Here is a 21546-nt window from a genome sequence, read left to right as displayed (position 1 = left end):
GCACTGTGGAAATTGCACTTCAAAGCAAAATGTTGCATTTTAGCCAAGAGCTATTGCAACCCTATTGTGTAGTGAAGGCCTCCTTAAAACCTTGTTCTTTGCCCAACAACTGTCAAATAGCCTTTGGTTTGGGAAAAAGCATTGCAGTTTGTGACACAGTTCTCATTGTGAGCAATGGGCCTGAAATAGATGACTACCATGTCTCTCATGGTCTGCAGGGAAGGCAACGAAGCTGAATTGTAATAGTCTCTAAGGCTGTCATTCAGCAAAAAGAAGAGCTCTGGCTCAGCAACTATCTCAAGCTATAAGGTTTTCCTTTTCATCATCACCACTTTTGTACTACTGATTATCAAACAGACGATTGTGATGGATTATGCAAAATTATTAATCTATATTAATTTTGATATCCAGGCGATAACTGTTCATAGAATCATAGAATCAACCAGGTTGGAAGAGACCTCCAAGATCATCCAGTCCAACCTAGCCCCCATCCCTAGCCAGTCAACTAGACCATGGCACCAAGAGCCTCAGTATCACAGTATCACCAAGGTTGGAAGAGACCTCACAGATCATCAAGTCCAACCCTTTACCACAGTGCCCAAGGCTAGACCATGGCACCAAGTGCCACATCCAACCTTGCCTTGAACTGCCCCAGGGACGATGACTCCACCACCTCCCCGGGCAGCCCATTCCAGTGTCCAATGACTCTCTCAGTGAAGAACTTTCTCCTCACCTCGAGCCGAAATTTCCCCTGGCGCAGCCTGAGGCTGTGTCCTCTTGTTCTGGAGCTGGCCACCTGAGAGAAGAGAGCAACCTCCTCCTGGCCACAACCACCCTTCAGGTAGTTGTAGACAGCAATAAGGTCACCCCTGAGCCTCCTCTTCTCCAGGCTAACCAATCCCAGCTCCCTCAGCCTCTCCTCGTAGGGCTGTGCTCAAGGCCTCTCACCAGCCTCGTCGCCCTTCTCTGGACACGCTCAAGCATCTCAGTGTCCTTCCTAAACTGGGGGGCCCAGAACTGAACGCAGTACTCGAGGTGTGGTCTGACCAGTGCAGAGTACAGGGGCAGAATGACCTCCCTGCTCCTGCTGACCACACCATTCCTGATGCAGGCCAGGATGCCACTGGCTCTCTTGGCCACCTGGGCACACTGCTGGCTCATGTTCAGGCGGGTATCAATCAGTACCCCCAGATCCCTCTCTGTCTGGCTGCTCTCCAGCCACTCCGACCCCAGCCTGTATCTCTGCATGGGGTTGTTGTGGCCAAAGTGCAGCACCCTGCACTTTGAGCTATTGAACCCCATCCCATTGGCCTCTGCCCATCTGTCCAGGCGGTCAAGGTCCCGCTGCAGAGCCCTTCTACCCTCCAGCTCAGTCACATCTGCCCCCAGCTTAGTGTCATCTGCAAACTTGCTGATGACTGACTCGATGCCCTCATCCAGATCATCTATGAAGATGTTAAAGAGGATGGGGCCCAGCACAGATCCCTGAGGGACACCACTAGTCTTTTCATCCAGTCTTTTCTTGAAGATCTCCAGGGACAGTGCCTCCACCACCTCCCCGGGCAAATAACCATGAAAACTGTTTAGTAACATTAAAACTCACCAGAAAACTTATTCACAAGGTTCAAAATGCACAGGTTGGAAATATATACATGCAGGGCACAAGCAAAACTAGAGCACTTATTTCTTAGAGTGGCAAAGGCAAATATACTGGAAGAGGCTTTTAAGTATTTACTCACAAAATTATCATTACCCGACTCACAGAGCTAGCCACAGTCCCAGACAGTACCCAAATGCTTTCAGGGAACTCTGTCTTGTCAGCTGCTGAGACTTGATTCTTCCCAGACTTCTGGTGAAAGGAGGCAGGCCATCTCTGACCTTGTCTCCTGGCTCCTCTGGACGATCTGTTTATCTCCAGGACTTCTTATCTTGGCAGGAGACTTGCCAGTGCAGGTAGGATGTCTCAGCACAATATCATGCTGGCTATGCAAGCCAATCACATGCAGGCATTTGGAGCCTGTTCCTGGTAAGCTCTCTAGGCAAGTTCAGGATGCAAAAATGAGGCAGCAGCAGCCCTTTTATCAATATCCAGCCTGAGACTAATGGGGCATTGGACACAGATTAGCCAAGCAGAATGGCACTTTGCCAGGCTTCACTATAGTAGATAAAGCCAGGGCTTTTGCCCTCCCCTCCCACAGTTGCCTTCCCCAGCACGGAAGGAGAGGGAACAGGGGAACGTGTCTGGGCAAGAAAAGATGGATAAGGCCATGTTTGCCCCACCAGGCCTACCACCACAACGATGAGAACTGTCACTGAAAAACTGGAGGAAGTTAACAATTTGAATGAATGAGAATCCCAACGAATGTGTTTGAGAACTGTGAAGAGAATATTTCTATGCAGGACCTTCTATACTTTGGCAGTCTCAGCATGTGTTTGCCTTACTCCATGATACAAGTCCTGTTTCAAAGGAAGTTTCTTCCAGAAACTTCCACATCAAATTTATTTGAGTGGAAAGCTTGCAGAATATGATTGCTGACTGAAAAAGCTTGCAGTTCTTGTGTTATTCCTCAAAGGTGGTGCTGGATGAGAATACTTTGCCAGCACAAATGATTTCACAAACCTGCTGTAAACATATGGCACAATTCTTAGTACAAGTTACTTGTAAATCTTTTCAAATTTCTACTCCACTTTGGAAATGTGTTTATCCCACTGAGAATTCAATGCACATAGCCTAACATTCCTGTGGTTTTGTCTCTAATCCTTTACTTACCACCCACATTGCTTAGTGGAAGTTCAGGAGCAGCCCTTCTGTTTACCCAGATTCCCTCCACTACCTTAGGGTCCTTTTGATTTGATGTCAACTTCCCATTTAATTGCAAAATATACCTGCATAATATCATTACAGCACTATCACTGTTCTCATGCCTCACAACCCCATTCTTATTGCTCCAGAGATCCAGCTCCTCATCACTTGAGGATCATAGCATCACAGGATGTCAGAGGTTGGAACTGACCCAAAAAGATCCAGTCCAACCTCCCTGCCAAAGCAGGACCACACAACCTAGCCCAGGTCACAGAGGAACACATCCAGATAGGCCTTGAAAATCTCCAGAGAAGGAGACTCCACAGCCTCTCTGGGAAACCTGTTCCAGTGCTCTGTGACCCTTACAGCAAAGAAGTTCCCCTTTGTGTTGAGGTGGAATTCTTGTGCTGCAACTTACATCCATTGCTCCTTGTCCTATCTCAGGGAGCAAGTGAGAAGAGCCTGACCCCTCTCTCCTGACCCCCAGCCCTCAGATATTTATAGACATATATTAAATCCCCTCTCAGTCTTCTCTTCTCCAGACTAAAAAGCCTCAGATAGCTCAACCTCTCCTCACTAGGCAATGCTCCAGTCCCCTAATCATCCTTGTAGCCCTACACTGGACCCTCTCCAGCAGATCCCTGTCCCTCTTAAACTGGGGACCTTAAAACTGAACACAGTACTCAAACCAATATACAAATATACAAATCAATATACAAAGTCACAAGCACGAACATGTGTCTGGTGTTTGACAAAAGGTCGTTGGACTTCATTTCTTAGAGGTCTCTTTAGCAAAAGTAAAGGCAATCTGCACAGAGACAGGGAACAAATAGACAAATCCATCATCTCCCTAGTGAAATGGCCTTATTACAGGGACTTTCACAACATACCCTAGCACTACACTAAGGAAAGTCCAAATTCTGTAAGAAAACGCTGAAGAAAGCTCCCCTGCACTCCAATACTTCTGGAGATAGTTGACATCCTGGGGCTGAAGAGCAACATGTCAAAGAAGAGACAATTCCCCCCCAAAAAGGTACAAATCCCATCCTTTCATCTCAACTGCAGAGGCCAAAGGAGAAAATATTATGAATCATAGAATCATAGAATCAACCAGGTTGGAAGAGACCTCCAAGATCAGCCAGTCCAACCTAGCACCCAGCCCTAGCCAGTCAACCAGACCATGGCACTAAGTGCCTCAGCCAGGCTTTGGTTGAAGACCTCCAGGGATGGCCACTCCACCACCTCCCTGGGCAGCCCATTCCAATGCCAATCACTCTCTCTGTGAAGAACTTCCTCCTAACATCCAGCCTATGCTTTCCCCAGCACAGCTTCAGACTTATTACAGGGAAGGGAGAGAAATGCTTATTCATAATCTCTTTTTTAAATTTACTGACTGGTTCTATTGATATTCTCCTTCATCTGAAATTTTAGAAGGAAGAAATGGTCTCAGAAGAAAAGATCATGAGTGACAATAAGAGGGAGCAGAAAGTCACTCCAACAGGAAACTGGTTCTTGGCAGTAACTCCCAAGACAAAAAGCCTTACATGATAAACAAAAATGTTTGGCAAAGCTAATCAAATTGTGCTTGTCCTTTACCTTCCCTAGAGCCCTGACAGGGACTTTATCTCATTAAAGCACTCAATGTTCTTCTCCAATATTTACAGTCTTGGTTTTTTAGGTTACTCTAACAATTGCTATAGTCTCAGACAAGCAGCCAATGAAAGATGTATATGTTTTAATTTGTGGAGTATCAACTGGGATTTTTATGTTGTCACCACATCCCTTAATCCCCAGGAACCACTGACAAAAAAGATCTTGTCCTTCTCACTCACATGCAACCTTGGCACCGCGCACAGGACAGATTTTCTTGGCTTGGCTCTTCACATGCCCCTAGGTCAGACTCTTTAAGTAAAGAACATTAAAATGTGTGTAAAAAAATCACTGCACTACTAGATATAAACTTCCAACTACAGATGATTCCTTCTCTTTTGAGAGTATTGTCCTGGAAGGCTAATAGGCCTATTAGATGACCTGGCTTGTTCCACCCTTCTGCTAATGGGGGAAGCAAGGGCGGGAGGGAAACAAATGCTTGGGCTACTATGTCCCCTCCCACAGTGACAAACTTTCTGTTTCTAGGAGGGGTATTGTGTTTCTGTATTACTTTTAACTTGCATATAACTGTATATGTCAGCTTGTATATTGTGCTGAGCTGTAAATATAGCTTCATTCTTTATTTTCCAGCCGGCTGAGTCTGGGTGATTTTCTTAAGTGGGGGCGGGGTGGGTAACTCCCAAACCATCACAGGGGATCTTCAAGAAAAGACTGGATGTGACACTTGTTGGCATGGTTGAGCTGATTTCATGGTGTTAGGTTATAGGCTGGAGCTGATGATGTCAGAGGTCTTTTCCTGCCTCAGTAATTCTGTGATTTTGCAAAGATACAGTAAAGAGGCACTCCACTGAAGAATCACACAGAATCATAGAATCAGCCAGGTTGGAACAGACCTCCAAGATCATCCACTCCAAACTAGCACCCAGCCCTAGCCAGTCAACTAGACCATGGCACTAAGTGCCTCAGCCAGGCTTTTCTTCAACACCTCCAGGGACAGTGACTCCACCACCTCCCTGGGCAGCCCATTCCAATGCCAATCACTCTCTCTGCCAACAACTTCCTCCTAACATCCAGCCTAGACCTCCCCCAGCACAACTTGAGACTGCGTCCCCTGGTTCTGTTGCTGCTTGCCTGGCAGAAGAGACCAACCCCACCTGGATACATCCTCCCTTCAAGTAGTTGTAGACAGCAATGACTATCTAAACCTCTCAAACTGCCTGTCCCTGTGGCAAACTCAGGGTAGCAACTTGTGAAATACAATGCTGACCTCACACAACACAGCCAGTTTGGAATGCTTTATGCACCCTGTGTTATGAGCAAAAATCAACACTCTTAAAAGGGCTTTCTAATTCCTCACCTAATGAGATTCTATAGAGAAAAGCAGCTGGAATTCCTGCTCATAAACACCATGCTATAATTACAAGACAGGCAAAAGAATTATGCTTTCTAATCACAATAAATTACCAAGCAAAAAATGTAATAAACCCCTACAAGGTCTCTCTATATTGCGCTGTGTTAATACAATGTTTTTATATTACCTTCTATTGCAAAATGCCAAGCATGCAACTAATTAAGTAAGGAGTGCTTTTCTCAGGGTAAACAGAGCACCTACACAATTATTATACCATAGGAAACTCTGTCCTGACTCTGCTCCTATTCAAAAATGGGAAGAGAAATCAAGTCAGAATGACAGCAAGTTTTCACAGAGTCACACACTGGTAGGGTTTAGAAGTAATCTAATCCAGAGAGGCTGCAGAGGTGGGCACAAACCAAGATTATGACGTTCAACAAGACCAAGTGCAAGGTCCTGCACCTAGGTCAAGGCAATCCCAAGCACAAATCCAACCTGGGCAGTGAGTGGCTGGAGAGCAGTCCTGAGGAGAGAGACTTGGGGGTGCTGGTGGAGGAGAAGCTCAACAGGAGCCAGCAGTGTGCAATTGAAGCCCAGAAAGCCAACCAGAGCCTGGGCTGCATCAGAAGTGTGGCCAGCAGGTGGAGGGAGGTGATTCTCCCCCTCTACTTGGCTCTGGTGAGACCCAACCTGGAGTACTGCATCCAGTTCTAGAGCCCTTATTACAAGAAAGATGTGGAGATGCTGAAGTGTGTCCAGAGAAGGGCCACAAGGATGCTCAGAGGGCTGGAGCAGCTCTGCTATGAGGACAGACAGAAAGAGTTGAGGCTGTTCAGTCTGGAGAAGAGAAGGCTCCAAAAGTGACCTTCTTGTGGCCTGCCAGTATCTGAAGGGGGCCTACAAAAAAGCTGGGGAGGGACTTTTTAGGCTGTCAGAGGGTGACAGGACTAGGGGGAATGGAGCAGAGCTGGAAGTGAGGAGATTCAGACTGGATGTTGTTGAGCATGAGAGTGGTGAGAGCCTGGAATGGGTTGCCCCGGGGAGGTGGTTGAGACCCCATCCCTTGGAAGTGTTTAAGGCCAGGCTGGCATTTAAGGCCTGCTCTAAGGTAGGGTGTCCCTACCCATGGCAGGGGGGTTGGAACTAAATGATCTTTGTGGTTCCTTCCAACCCTGACTGATTCTATGACAATCTCTAGAAATCAACTAATCCAAGCCAGTTGCAGGGTCACTCAGAGCAGGTTGTGCAGGAAAGTGTCCAGGCATGGTTTAAAATTCACCAGAGGAGGAGACTCCACAGCCTTTCTGGACAGCCTGTTCCAGTGCTCCATTACTCTCACAGGAATGAACTTTTTTGCTTATGTTGTGGTGGAACTTTCTGTGGTTTATTTTGTGCCCATTGACCCTGTCCTACCACTGATTGCCACTAGAGTCTGGTTCCATCCTCTTAACACTTGTCCTTTAGATATTTATATGCACTGATAAGATCCCCCTCTCATTCTTCTCTTTTCCAGGCTATACAGTCTCAGTTCTCACAGCCTTTCCTCATAAGAGGCATGTTCCAGTCCTCTCACTGTCTTTGTAGCCCTTCATTGGACTCTCTCCAGTATCACAGTACCACAGTATCATCAAGGTTGGAAGAGACCTCTCAGATCATCAAGTCCAACCCTTTACCACAGAGCTCAAGGCTAGACCATGGCACCAAGTGCCACGTCCAATCCTGCCTTGAACAGCCCCAGGGATGGCGACTCCACCACCCCCCCGGGCAGCCCATTCCAGTGTCCAATGACTCTCTCAGTGAAGAACTTTCTCCTCACCTCCAGCCTAAATCTCCCCTGCCACAGCCTGAGGCTGTGTCCTCTTGTTCTGGTGCTGGCCACCTGAGAGAAGAGAGCAACCTCCTCCTGGCCACAACCACCCCTCAGGTAGTTGTAGACAGCAATAAGGTCACCCCTGAGCCTCCTCCTCTCCAGGCTAACCAATCCCAGCTCTCTCAGCCTCTCCTCATAGGGTTTGTGTTCAGATGCAGCCTCACCAGGGCAGAATAAAGGAGGAAGAGAACCTCTTTCCAACTACTAACCACAGCCCTTCTGATACATCCCAGAATGGTCACAAGAGCACATTGGTTCCCTAGTCTTCCTTTACCTACTGATGGACTTGAAGAAGCCCTTCTTCTTGTCTTTCATATAACTCAAGTTTTATGTGATCCCTCTCAACTGTACTTAGCAAAAGGTCCAAATGGCCAAGTAGAAGAGCTCTAAATAAACAAACAATGTTTTGCCTCTCATCCAAGGACTTTAGTGCATCTGATAAATATTAATTACCTCACGTAGTGCTGCTTTGAAGTAGGCAAGGGGTCTATTTAAGCATCACTTTGTTTGCTACTGAAATGCATTCCCTGTTTCCACTCTGGAGGAGGACACAGAAGCTGTTTAACAACACACATGAATATTAAAGAAGTGTTTCAGAGAAGAAGTAAGGAATACATAATCTAACAGAAACTCCAGAGGGATTTACATGGATAGACAGCAATTACTTACAGCAACAGCACCCAAACTCTGTGGGTGACTTTGTTCTCCTTCAGCCACCTCCGTTTTAAATTTAAATTTGCTATGGCTATTAATAATCCTGCAGGATCTTGCAGGCAGCCTGTCACCTCTCAGCTGCACAGAGAGAAACACTGCTGCAAAATCTGGGCCAGAACTGGTACAGTCTTGCTTTTATTCTGACAAAATGAGCCGAGGGACTTAAGTGATCACAGCACAGTAAGATTGTGGCTTTGTACTGCCGAAAGAGGATATGAATAGCTGGTTGTAGTTCAGAGGATTCAGTAATTAAGCCCTCAGCCAGCTACTCCTTCCACCCAAACACTGCCTAACTGGTAAAACAGTATTTTTAACATGGCAACATTTACCATCCAAATTATTATTTGCTTATTCTGACAGAAAATCTAAGTTCAGAATTGAATCAGAGAATCAGAGAATCATAGAATCAGTCAGGGTTGGAAGAGACCGCAAGGATCATTTAGTTCCAACCCCCCTGCCATGGGCAGAGACACCCTACCCTAGAGCAGGCTGCACACAGCCTCATCCAACCTGGCCTTAAACACCTCCAGGCATGGGGCCTCAACCACCTCCCTGGGCAACCCATTCCAGCCTCTCACCACCCTCATGCTCAACAACTTCCTCCTCACATCCAACCTGAACTTACCAATCTCCAGCTTTGCTCCATTCCCCCTAGTCCTGTCACCCCCTGAGAGCCTAAAGAGTCCCTCTTTTGGAGGCCCCCTTCAGATACTGAAAGGCCACAAGAAGGCCACCTGGGAGCCCCCTCTTCTCCAGACTCAACAGCCCCAACTCTTTCAGTCTGTCCTCATTGGTTCAGTACCTAACTGTATCTATAAACTTCTTTGCCAAGGAAACCTCCAGTTATCCCTGTAAATATGTCATTTAAACATGCTTTGTGTAATTCAAATACCACCTTTACAGGCTTTCCCTAAGCTATATTTGAGATATTTAATCACCTAGCCCATTCTCATGGGCCATCCAAATTATTATTTGCTGAGTTTTACAGCAAATCTACATCAGTATTAGGATTATATTAACAGCTTAACTTGTACTTAGTGATTAAGCAGAAACAATTCTGGCAGGCAAGCCAAACATCCATCTTAATTGAAAACACCACATCTTTATTTTTCCATCACATTAATAAACGAGGTCACCAGATGGCCCTTTTAGGATCATCGAGTTGAGTATCTTAGGTCTTATGTTCCTTGCATGCTTTACCACAAAGTTAAAACCCTTAGCATTGCCAGCACATCACATGAACCATTTGTCCATGACCTGAATTACATGACATGACAAAATCTGCATTACACAAGCACAGAATCCTCTTGTGAATCGGCTCTCCCGTTGTGACAGTTTGGGTGTTACCCTCCCCCCCAGCTCTTATGAAATCACCCAGACTAGACTCAGACGAGCTGGAAGTTAAGGAATGAAGCTTTATATTTACAGCTGAGCACAATACAAAAGCAGATATTTACAATGTATACAGCTACAGCCAGAAATATAGAAGTTTAAAAAGGCAAAACAGAAGCACAACAGCCCTCCCAGAAACCAGAGAACCAGAGGCGCCAGGAGGGGCTCCCAACCACCCTTCCACCTCCTTTCCACCCCTCTACCTTATCCCAGACTCTGCCTTACGGTCAAGGCGAGTTTAGAGAATCAGCCAGGGAGGTTAGGAAGCAGAGGGATTAGTTACACAGACAGCAGGTTAGGGAGAGAAGGGCGGCAGCCAGAGCCAGAGAGCAACTCCATTATCTATATTTATGTTCTAGTTTTTATACATCTCAGCAAGCCTATGAGCGAAGCAAACATCACCATTGTTTCCTTTTCACAGCCTATAATCTAAGCCTTCTTGCCAAAATATTCCAGCTAGCTTCAAAGTAGGACACCCATATTCACAGCAGATGACAGCAGACCTAGGACCACACATGATGAGTGATGCACTGCAGAGCAGTGGTAGAAAGACTTTCCATTTGACATACACTAATGAATCTGTTTTCCTAGAGAACTTATTATTGAGAAAGGTCAAGTGTCTTTTACTGGATGGTTCATTTTGCAGCCATGTATTCAACCTGCAAAAGGGGTACCATGGCAACATTAATCATTTCCTAGAGTTAAAACTTGATCTAGCAGAATACTAGCATCTTTGGCCTTTGCAGTGTTGAGGAACTGGAACAGACCTTCACATGGCTGATTTGAGAGACCATAACAAGCAGTGTTGTGCTTGACCTGACAATCATAGAATTATAGAATCATCCAGGATGGAAGAGACCTCCAAGATCATCCACTCCAACCTAGCACCCAGCCCTAGCCAGTCAACTAGACCATGGCACTAAGTGCCTCAGCCAGGCTTTTCTTCAACACTTCCAGGGACAGCAACTCCACCACCTCCCTGGGCAGCCCATTCCAATGCCAATCACTCTCTCTGCCAACAACTTCCTCCAAACATCCAGCCTAGACCTCCCTCAGAATAACTTGAGACTGTATCCCCTGGTTCTGTTGCTGGTTGCCTGGCAGAGGAGACTGACCCCTACCTGGCTACAGCCTCCCTTCAGGTAGTTGTAGACAGCAATGAGGTCACCCCTGAGCCTCCTCTTCTCTCTATGGGTCCACTGCCTCACATTTCTGCAGAGTGCTTCCCAAAAGAGAAAGCAAATCTTAATGTGTGTTTCCAAATCCTTCAAGCACAAAACCATCCTACACCCCCACCTTGTGTTGAAGAGATTTGTGTTACATTTAGATACACTGTACAAGCCTGCATGTTGAGCTCCTGCTGCTACGCATTTGGATGAGCTTTGGTGGCAATGTGTTTACACCACTTAGTACCTGGAAGGCTGATCCATATGTAGAGAGTGTACTCACTATTGCAATACAGATATTAAATTGGCTTACTCACTTCCATGTTGACAAATCCCTCATGCTAACTTCCCAGACATATTTATTTTTACCTGAAACTAAACAGATCTTTGGACAGCTAATGAATTTGCACAAACAGATGTTGCTGAGAGACGTTGTGCCCCTGCTTGCTTTGCATCACAGCTAGTTAAAGCCTCTGCATGATTCCAGAAGACAGTAAGTGGAAGAGAGAGCATTAAAACATCTTGGATTGGAGCTTAAAACACTGAGAACTCGTAGGTATTCATAGGATAAGTTTCATGCAGTGAAAGCACAAATCCAGGCACGGTGGTGAATGGCTGTGAGCAGCCCTGGGGAAAAGGACCTGGGGGTCTAGAGTGATGAAAAGCTCAACATGAGCCAGCAATGTGAGTGCGGCCCAGAGAGCAACCATGTGCTGGGCTGCATCAAGTGTGGCCAGCAGGGCAAGGGAGGGGATTCTCCCCTTTTACTCTGCTCTCCTCAGACCCCACCTGGAGTCCTGTGTGCAGTTCTGGAAACCCCAGCACAAGAAGGGCATGGAACTATTAAAGCAAGTCCAGAGAAGGGCCACAAAAATGCTCAGAGGGCTGCAGCAGCTCTGCTATGAGGACAGGCTACAAGAGTTGGGGCTCTTCAGCCTGGAGAAGAGAAGGCTTTGAGAAGACCCTGCAGTGATCTTCCAGTATCTGAAGGGCACCTACAGGAAGGCTGGGGAGGGACTATTGACAAGGTCTTGTAATGACAAGATGAGGGTTAGTGGGTTTAAACTGGCAGAGAGGAGATTTAAACTGCATGTTAGGAAGTTCTTTACAGGTTGCCCAGGGAGGTTGTGGATGTTCCCTCCCTGGAAGTGTTCAAGGCCAGGTTGGATGAGGCCTGGAGCAACCTGTTCTAGTGGGAGGTGTCCTTGCCTATGGCAGGGGGTTGGAACTGGATGATCCTTGAGGTCACTTCCAACCAAATCCATTCTATGATTTGATGAAAAGATCAACAGCAAGGATGAGATCCCAGTGAAAATTCCCAGAAATTTAAGAGGGGTCACAGCTTTACTCTGGGGGTGAGGCCTTCTCTGGTCATTCCCAAGCTTGTAATATTTACAGTCTTTCAAACAAAAACCCACTGAGGGTAACCACATAAGATTCCCACATCCTCTCACACACATCTTCTCTCAAGGTGGAGGAACAGCCAGCCAGGAAGAACAGGGAGTGCCATGCCCTGGCTCTGGTTTCCCCTCTTCTCTAACCCCCTAAGGCATCAATGTAACACCAGCAAGTACCAAAGGCAAAAGTAATTCTGGGATTTTCAGAGATTAATGAATATTTCAGCTTGTTTGTGACAGACAGAACCAAGAAAGCCTGGGTAACATTTCAAACCTCAGTGAAACTCCCTTCTCAGGATATCTTCAGCTCGCTATAACATGATGTCTGTCTGTCTTTTGCCTGCATGTGCATCTGTCTGCCAGCTGTCACTGGCTAACTGTGAGCCCTGTGCCTGATGTTCAATGCAACTTGGACCCCAGTTCCCAGTGCAACTTGATAGAAAGCCTGGGTACAGCATTCTATGATCCCATCAAGATAAAGCATAGCCGTAGGATTCTCACACCAGAGAGCGATGTTTCCTCTGGCCTCAAAGAAGCCCCAGAGGTGCTCAGGAGTCATTATCACGGTATCACAGTATCACAGTATCACCAAGGTTGGAAGAGACCTCACAAATCATCAAGTCCAACCCTTTATCACAGAGCTCAAGGCTAGACCATGGCACCAAGTGCCACGTCCAATCCTGCCTTGAACAGCCCCACTTCTGCTAAGCAATGCACAACGTTGTAACTAAAGGAAACACTGCACTTAACCGAGGACATAACAATACCAACGGATATGTGTATTTTAAATCAGTGTTACCACAAGATGTCACTCTAAACTTTGTTTAGAGAAAGGGTTTCACAGCTTCAGAGAGCTCAAGGTTACATTTTCCAATTATATTTATTTTCTTCCACACAATAAAGAATCATAGGATCAGTCAGGGTTGGAAGGGACCACAAGGATCATTTAGTTCCAACCCCCATTGCCATGCCCAGGGACACCCTACCCTAGAGCAGGCTGCCCACAGCCTCATCCAGCCTGGCCTTAAACACCTCCAGCAATGGGGCCTCAACCACTCCCCTGGGCAACCCATTCCAGCCTCTCAGCACTCTCATGCTGAACAACTTCCTCCTCACCTCCAGGCTGAATCTCCACACCTCCATATTTACAAAACTTAAAATGCAAATTAATTTCCTATAAGGTAAAAGTAACTAAACAAACCTGAGAAGGACAATCTGCCACTCCAAAACTCACCGGTAAATCCTCAGAGGGCAGGCTTGCTACAAAGCAGCCAGAGAATCATAGAATGGTTAAGGCAGTTTAGGCAGGAAGGGACCTCAAGGACCATCCAGTTCCAACCCCCTGCCACAGGCAGAGACACCTCTCACTAGAACAGCTCACTCAAGGCCTCATCCAACCTGGCCTTGAACACCTCCAGGGAGGGAGCAGCCACAACCTCCCTGAGCAACCTGTGCCAGTGTCTCACCACCTCCACTGTAAGGAACTTCTTCCTAACATCTAGTTTAAACAATGATGAGAATAAAAACTGCTTAGGGTTGTTGTGGCCAAAGTGTAGAACTGTAGAACCCTGGACTTGGCCTTGTTCCTTGTTCAGTCTCATCCCATTGGCCTCTGCCCACACATCCAGCCTGGCAAGGTCCCTGTGCAGGGCTCTCCTACTCTCCAACAGATCCACAGCTGCTCCTAGCTTGGTGTCATCTGCAAACTTACTGATGATGGACTCAATCCCCTCATCCAGATCATCAATAAACACTGTTTTGCAATACCACAGCATTTCTGTGTAACATAACATGCTGATAATTACTATAAAAGCTATTTTCCATGTCTTGTGCCTGGGATGTTATGCAAAAGTGCCCTAATCAACTACATCAGCAGAAATTCAAAACTAAAAGACTGTGATGACAAAATGGAGACAGGAAAGAACAAATGAAGGACATATAAATTGAGTTTTCTTTGAAAGTAGCTCATAATCATCTCGGTGGCAGATCAGGGTGACAGAGGCTAAAGACAGACCAAGAAAGGGACCACAAGACACAATAAACCCACTGTGGGAATGAACAACACAGTGTCCAGTATTTCTTGTCAAGAGGTATTTTCATATCTAACAGAGCTCCAAAGTAGAGAATCACACCTGAGCAAACCACAGTAGAAGTCTGAGATAAATATATCCACATTTAACCCTTAGTATAGATATGTATATATAAGTACTGTATATTAATGTGTATATATTTATCTATCTATATATATCTAAGTACTGTATATGCATGTGTGTATATATATAGTGCTAGTTTAAGGCAAATTGGAATAATTTAATGAGAGAAATTAGATTATAGGCTGTGAAAAGGAAACAATGGTGATATCTACTTCTCTCATAGGCTTGCTGAGATGTACAAAAACAACACAAAACATAGATAAGACACAGCAGGAGAGTGAGAGTGTGTAGGTCTCTGTTGCACTTGGTGCTTGTGCTTTTCTCCCTGGGCTGCTTCTGTGTAACTAATCCTTCTGCTTTCTAACCCCCCCTAGCCGATCCTCCAATCTCACCTTGCACATAAGGCAAACTCTGGGATAAGGTAGAGAGATGGAAAGGAGGTGGAAGGGTCCCTTGTAGGGACTCTGATTTCTGGGAGGGCTGCTGTGTTTCTGTATTACCTTTAAGTTGCACATTCGGGGAGGTGGTGGAGTCGTCGTCTCTGGGGCAGTTCAAGGCAAGGTTGGACGTGGCACTTGGTGCTATGGTCTAGCCTTGAGCTCTGCGGTAAAGGGTTGGACTTGATGATCTGTGAGGTCTCTTCCAACCCTGATGATACTGTGATACTGTGATACTGATACTGTGATACTGTTATTTCTATTTAGAGCTGTAAATATTGTAAGTATCTGCTTGTCTATTGTGCTAAGCTGTAAATATGAAGCTTCATTCCTTAATTTCCAGCTCAGCTGAGTCTAGTCTGGGTGATTTCATAAAAGTAGGGGCATGGGTAACTCCCAAACTGTCACATAGATAGCCAGACAAATACATATATATACAAATATATGTATATGTAAGATTAACTATTTACTCTCATGCATCTTACTATTCAGTGCTGAATCCTAATTGTACTTAAGTCAAGGTTTTGCACTGTCTCTGACACTGGAAGCAGAGGGTTAAGAAAAAGAGTCCTGAGATTTCAGAAGAGCCACAGGGGTGGCACCAGAAAACAGATTTGGCTCAGTTATCAAAGCTTTGAAAAGCAAAAGGTGTAACACTCATCAAGGCTAAAAAATGTTCCTGTGATTTCAAAATTACCACACATCCTCTTAAGAAGTTATATTCACTAAACAAAGCCCACATCACAGTCTAGCCTAAAATGACTCTGCAGACTAAAACATTAGGGAGGGAGAACAGCTCTGCTATTTTTGAGACAAAAATAAACACTGGGATTAGCGATGGAACATCTTGTTCCAGATTATTTTCTCCCATTTTATTAGTAGATGTACAAACTACATTAGCAAGATATAAATCCACTCCTTCTTTATTTGATGCCAAAAAAAATCATCTATCCCATTCTTCTTTTATATTCCCTCATCTTGACAAAGGAGAATACGTTATTCAGAATAAAACCAAATTATCTAAATGCATCTCTTAATAATTTGTCTCCAGCTCTCACCACAAACCACTAATAAAGGGCTATCCCTGTTTAATGCAAAGAGAAAGAAAAGCTTCACACTGGGACAGCAGCCACACAGCAACAGCTGCTGCAACTGCATTTTATTAAGTCTAATTATACGTGGAGTCCATATGGGCAAAAAAAAAAAAAAAAATAGAAAAGAAAAACACTATAGGAACAAAAAAAAAAGGCTTTCATTCCTTGCTGGATATTGAAACCTAACATGATGGACAATTATCACACTGCTCATATTAAAAACTTCTAAAAATGGTTGATTTCCAATGTAGAGCTTCCAATAAGAAAAGTCCACTAAGCTTCTGAATTCCTTGTCTGAGAGCAAATGCTATCACTCTGTGGTTAAAAGGCAGCAAAACATGAGCAGAGGGCTGCACTAGGATTACAAGTGATTATGTATTACCTAGGTTGTATCAGTGCTGTAATCAGTTTCTTCTTGTACACAAATAGACTGAGAATCCAAATACTGACCCGGGCTGGGATTCTGAAATTTTCAGAGTCCATCAACATCCATACCCAATGCAATTCTTTAAGGAAAAAACATGGCCAGCAGGACAAGGGAGAGGATTCTCCCCTTGGCTCTGCACTCGTCAGACTCCACCTGGAGTCCTGTGTGCAGTTCTGGAGCCTTCAGAACAAGAAGGGCATGGAACTGTTAAAGCAAGTCCAGAGGAGGGCCACAAAAATGCTCAGGGGGCTGCAGCAGCTCTGCTATGAGGACAGGCTACAAGAGTTGGGGCTCTTCAGTCTGGAGAAGAGAAGGCTTCGAGAAGACCTCATAGTGGCCTTCCAGTATCTGAAGGGCACCTACAGGAAGGCTGGGGAGGGACTATTGACAAGGTCTTGTAATGACAGGATGAGGAGTAATGGGTTTAAACTGGAAGAGAGGAGATTCAAACTAGAAGTTAGGAAGAAGTTCTTTACAGTGAGGGTGGTGAAACACTTGCACAGGTTGCCCAGGGAGGATGTGGATGCTCAAGGCCAGGTTGGATGAGGCCTGGAGTTACCTGTTCTAGTGGGAGGTGTCCTTGCCTATGGCAGGGGGTTGGAACTGGATGATCCTTGAGGTCCCTTCCAACCAAATCCATCCTGTAATTCGATGAAAAGATCAACAGCAAGGATGAGATCCCAGTGAAAATTCCCAGAAATTTAAGAGGGGTCACAGCTTTACTCTGGGGGTGAGGCCTTCTCTGGTCATTCCCAAGCTTGTAATATTTACAGTCTTTCAAACAAAAACCCACTGAGGGTAACCACATAAGATTCCCACATCCTCTCACACACATCTTCTCTCAAGGTGGAGGAACAGCCAGCCAGGAAGAACAGGGAGTGCCATGCCCTGGCTCTGGTTTCCCCTCTTCTCTAACCCCCTAAGGCATCAATGTAACACCAGCAAGTACCAAAGGCAAAAGTAATTCTGGGATTTTCAGAGATTAATGAATATTTCAGCTTGTTTGTGACAGACAGAACCAAGAAAGCCTGGGTAACATTTCAAACCTCAGTGAAACTCCCTTCTCAGGATATCTTCAGCTCGCTATAACATGATGTCTGTCTGTCTTTTGCCTGCATGTGCATCTGTCTGCCAGCTGTCACTGGCTAACTTTGAGCCCTGTGCCTGATGTTCAATGCAACTTGGACCCCAGTTCCCAGTGCAACTTGATAGATGTGAAGAAGCCTCAACTCCTTCAAAGGACCTGCAGGTACCAGAGAGTGGGGAGAATTAGGAGAGACGGAGAGAAACTATGTTACTGCAGGGAGCACTGCAGTGCCTTGTGTGACGGTTTGGGTGTTACCTGCCCCCTCCTAGACTTAAGAAAAATCACCCAGTCTAGGCTGAGTCGACCTGGAAATTGAATGAAGCTTATATTTATAGCTTAGCACAACATACAAGCAGATATTTACAGTATATACAGTTATAGACAGAAATATACAAGGTAAAAGGTAATAAAGAAACACAACAGCCTTCAAGAGACCTGAGTCCCCAGGAGGGGCTCTCAACCTTCTCTTCCACCTTCTACCACCCCTCTACCTTACTCCAGACTTTGCCTTACATTCAAGGTGAGTTTGGAGGGTCATCCAGAGGAGTTAGGAAGCAGATGGATTAGTCAAGTAGCAAGTTAGGTTATAGAGAGAAGTTCATGCATCCCCAGAGACAGAGAGCATCTCTCTTATCTACATTTATGTTCTTGTTCTTCTACATCTCAGCAAGCCTATGAGTGCAGTAGCCATCACCACTGCTTCCTTTTCACAGCCTATAATCTAATTCTTCTCACCAAAATATCCCAGCTAGGCTCAAACTAGCACACCTTGGAAGCAAAATAGCAGTGGGCCAAAATCCCCTGGACATCAATTACATGAGATCTACCTTGTTCATTTTTTTTTTGTTTGCTTAATTTTGGGCATGGTTTTTTGGTGGTTTGTTGTGTTTTTTCAGTTGGTTGGGTGGAGGGTTTTGTTTGGTTTGGGTTTTTTTTCTGGGAGGGTGTTCTTTGTTTTTTTAACTAATAGTTCACTCTGCATGACTAGACTTTGACCAGAGAACTGCAAGGGTTAGCTCCTCAAGCTGGCTGCAATCCAGCCCCCCAGATTGAAGGGAGGAAAAAAGATCACAGGGCTTCAAACCATGCTGAAGATGTAGCACTGCTACCTCTGGCTCTTTTGAGAGAAAGCACAAATTTGCTTACTAAGAGAATTGGACTTCAAGAATAAAAGCAGCTGCAGCTGTCTTCAGGCAAAACAAAAGCTGCCCTTGAATTTAAATTTCATCTCTGCTCTAATTTATGCTGCAACAAAGAAAGATGCCAGTTTGGGAAAGTAGGACTCTGTGTGGAGTAATAACAGGCTTCCCCATTGTCAGAGATGTCATTTGAGTGCCTCTCAAATATGACAGAGCACTGAAGGGGTTTTGTGCATTTCTATCACTTCTCAATGTTTGTAACAGCCAGGGAGGGTTTCAATATTTTTAGATACAGCTATAGAAGAATCTTTATTTCTCAGTCTGGGAGAGTCTGAATATAAATCTCTGAAAGAATCACTCCAACACATGGCTGAAGGCAAGCAAAGCCAGTGAGAGTATTTTCTTTGAACTCTTTGTGAGTGCCAGACTCAGAACCGTGGCAAGAGGATTGCCTAATGTCCCTGGGCCAGACGCAGGCTTGGCTGCCCAGGATTAATTCCTGAGGAATTCGGTGTTGTTACAGGAGCCAAAATAGCCTGACATGATCAGAAACCAGCTCACTGAGATTAAGTCTAGCAAACAATGACACATGAGATCAGTGACCTTACACTCGGGAGCACTGTAAGTAGCTAAATGCACCCAACACATAAGCGAGCTGAAAGCATCTACCGAGAGAGAGCTTGGCAGGTATGAACAGAAAACACCTGGTTGTGCTTCCTACTGAACAGTTCTCCAGCACAGCAGTTCTTCATATCCTTCTGCTCCCTGAAACACTGACACAGCACTAAGTGCTGAAACATGCCTCATCCTGTGGGTTGAGGAAGATCAGTACTAGCAAGGGCCACCAATTATAGAATCATAGAATCAACCAGGTTGGAAGAGACCTCCAAGATCAGCCAGTCCAACCTAGCACCCAGCCCTGGCTAATCAACTAGACCATGGCACTAAGTGCCTCAGCCATTTCTTGAACACCTCCAGGGATGGTGACTCCACCACTTCCCTGGGCAGCCCATTACAATGGCAAATCACTCTCTACCATGAAGAACTTCCTCCTAACATCCAGCCTAGACCTCCCCCAGAACAACTTCAGACTGTGTCCCCTTGTCTTGTTGCTGGTTGACTGGGAGAAAAGACCAATCCACACCTGGCTTTCTTCGTGGCTGCTCTCAGCCACTCTGTTCTAGCCTGTAATGCTGCTTGGGGTTGTTGTGGCCAAAGCATATAACCCTGCACTTGGCCTTGTTAAATCTCATCCCATTGGCCTCTGCCCACCCATCCAGCCTGTCAAGGTCCCTCTGCAGGGCTCTCCTACCTTCCAGCAGATCCACACCTGCTCCTAGCTTGGTGTCATCTGCAAACTTACCTATGCTGGACTCAATCCCCTCATCCAGACCATCAATAAGATATGGAACAGGACTGGGCCCAGCACTGATCTCTGGGGAACACCACTAGTGACAGCTGCCAACTGGATGTGGCACCATTCACCACCATTCTCTGGGCCCAGCCCTTCAACCAGTTTTTGGCCCATTTCAGCGTGAATCTGTCCAAGCCATAAGCCACCAGCTTTGCCAGGAGTTTACTGTGGCAGACGGTGTCAAAGGCTTTGCTGAGGTCCAGGTAGACTCCATCCACAGCCTGCCTCACATTCACCAGACAGGTATCCTGATCATCACCTTCAAAAGGTGATTGTCAACCACACTCCTCATTTTATACCCTCAACTCCATCAGGTTTTCCAGAAACCTTATAAAAATTGGCATCATTATATTTTCTGTGGTGCTAAGATGAACAAATCTTATGTTCACTCCAAGAAAGAACTATAAAAGAGGTCTTGGTAGTTGTGGTAGCCTGAAAATACGAGTGCAGTGTTTCTTAAAGATGGATCACAGCAGCAGACAGTAACACCCTGTGGTATTTTATAGATTATTTCCATGCCTCTTGTGCATATCTCATAAGCTTTTTAACAAGGAAGGCCAGCACAACCATGTATGTTGGACTGGACTTTTGAGGTGTTGGATGATCCTGACTTTTTCTCTGGCATCTGTAATTATTCTTCAGCACTTACGTTGGTGCAGAATCATTTCCAGCCCAGAACTGTGTTGCAGGTTTTGTGCTTTTCTCATCATTTATCCTGCTGTTCACACATCTGTTCCCCAGTTCTGACCAGCCTCATTCTGACACAAAGGTTTCTTCTTAAACACCTAGACAAATTCCTTGTCTTTCCATTAACCACAGCATCAAAGACTCATAGAATCACAAAATCAGTCAGGGTTGGAAGGGACCACAAGGATCATCCAGTTCCAACTCCCCTGTCATGGGCAGGGACACTCTACTCTAGATCAGGCTGGCCAGAGCCTCATCCAGCCTGGCCTTAAACACCTCCAGGGTGTTTCAGAATCAACCAAGTTGGAAGAGACCATCCAGTCCAACCTATGACCCAGGCCTATCCAATCAATTTAAATGGCTATTTTTTATGTCCTAGTCATATAGCCTATCGGTCCTACAGCATGATATAACCAGATTCCTGGAAGACTGGATACCATCTTAACACTATTGAGATGTACTGCCACTTCATTTAAGCAAATTTCAATAGAAAACTAACATGTGATTGCAGGAGAACTAATTGACTTCTCTTTTGACTTGGTGTAAAAGACATTATCAGGCTTTTAAAATTCATTGTTATAACAGGGCTTATTTAAAAGTGAGCTGAAAGAGGTAAACAGTCTAAAAAATCCCCCCATTACTAAAAATACAAAAAATATACCCTAAGTCTCTGAATAAAGGCTGTGGCACAGATGAGCAGTAAACTCTGTAATCCTTACAGGAATGTCTGCTATAGCAGCTTTTAAGAAAGGCAGTTTCATAATATCCACATTACTTTGCTCAAGTGGCACAATCACAGAATCA

The 21546-nt window shown here is 45.3% G+C and overlaps 1 protein-coding gene across 14 annotated transcripts in view; it reads right to left on the bottom strand.

Annotated features, from left to right (window-relative positions):
• Positions 1-21546, bottom strand: part of DLG2 (discs large MAGUK scaffold protein 2) — a 1415634-nt gene that overhangs the window by 1367241 nt on the left and 26847 nt on the right. The gene's annotated exons all lie outside the window — the stretch shown is intronic.

The sequence above is a fragment of the Pogoniulus pusillus genome, chromosome 3, assembly GCF_015220805.1.
Source record: "Pogoniulus pusillus isolate bPogPus1 chromosome 3, bPogPus1.pri, whole genome shotgun sequence".
In the NCBI taxonomy this organism is placed as follows: Eukaryota; Metazoa; Chordata; class Aves; order Piciformes; family Lybiidae; genus Pogoniulus; species Pogoniulus pusillus.
Note: the sequence above shows the minus strand (reverse complement) of the source record. Positions and strands in the feature narration are given on the sequence as shown.